We start from the raw sequence: 1199 nt of genomic DNA, 5'->3' as shown, positions 1-1199 counted from the left end.
AAAAAAAAAAAAAAAAACGGAATCAGAAAAAAAAGTACTCTTAGTAATAATATGTATACCTATATGTGTATATAAAAAATAGTATATTAAAATTCTCACGATTTTATAAACTTGGCTAAACTTTGTTACGTGAACAACAGTTTACTGGATTGCTGGGCACTGTGTTAAATTGGTATGTAAATCATGAGTGGTATGTATGTACGTGAGACGTGATGGAATTCGAAAAACTTTCAGCAAGAAGAACATGAACATCGGATTTCGAAATGAAGACGTAAGCGCCAGGCCTTGGGTTCGATTTCCGCCCGGGGCGGATTTTATCCTGAAGAGATACTGTTCGTTCTCGGAACAGCTGGCTTTCTCCTATCCTGTCTTCCTTCTCTCTTCGATTTCGGGGCGATAAGACCCTAGCAGTTACAGTTTCCTCTGTCAAAAGAATATGTTAAGGCGGTCTCTTCCTGATCCCTAAGAATATGATCTTTCACAATAATTATAAATTCCTCATTCCTGTATTAAAAGTATTCATTCATATTGGACACATATACTCATAGATAGGAACATGGTAAGTAGGAGTATTGGGAGATTAGTACAAAGAGAAGTGTTGGAAAATTTCAAAGCTACAAGAACAGCAGAAATATGATCTTTCACAATAATTTTTCATTCAGTTCCTCTATTATAATTATTCATTCATATTGGACACACATAATCAAAGAATTCATTGATAAATATGAACATAGTACGTAGGAGTAGAAATAGGTATTAGGAGATTAGTACAAAGAGAAGTGTTGGAAAATTTCAAAGCTACAAGAACAGCAGAAATATGATCTTTCACAATGATTTTTCATTCAGTTCCTCTATTATAATTATTCATTCATATTGGACACACATAATCAAAGAATTCATTGATAAATATGAACATAGTACGTAGGAGTAGAAGCAGGTATTAGGAGATTAGTACAAAGAGAAGTGTTGGGTCTGTGGGCCCCGGTGCCCCACGTAACAGCCTCATCTGGGCATAGAAGCTGTGGAACTAACCACACATGTGCCAGGAGTTACAGCGGTCCCTAAACTACTGACCCCCTGGGGCCACGAAGTGAGTTTAAACTCCGTTTAACTCTCGGATTAATCTGATTGGTTGTTTTTTAAAAAATCCAAAAATTTTAGCCAATCACATAGCTTAATCCGAGAGTTAAACAGTACTG

This window comes from Diaphorina citri, unplaced genomic scaffold, assembly GCF_000475195.1.
Source record: "Diaphorina citri unplaced genomic scaffold, Diaci psyllid genome assembly version 1.1 scaffold1844, whole genome shotgun sequence".
Classification (NCBI taxonomy): Eukaryota; Metazoa; Arthropoda; class Insecta; order Hemiptera; family Psyllidae; genus Diaphorina; species Diaphorina citri.
Note: the sequence above shows the minus strand (reverse complement) of the source record.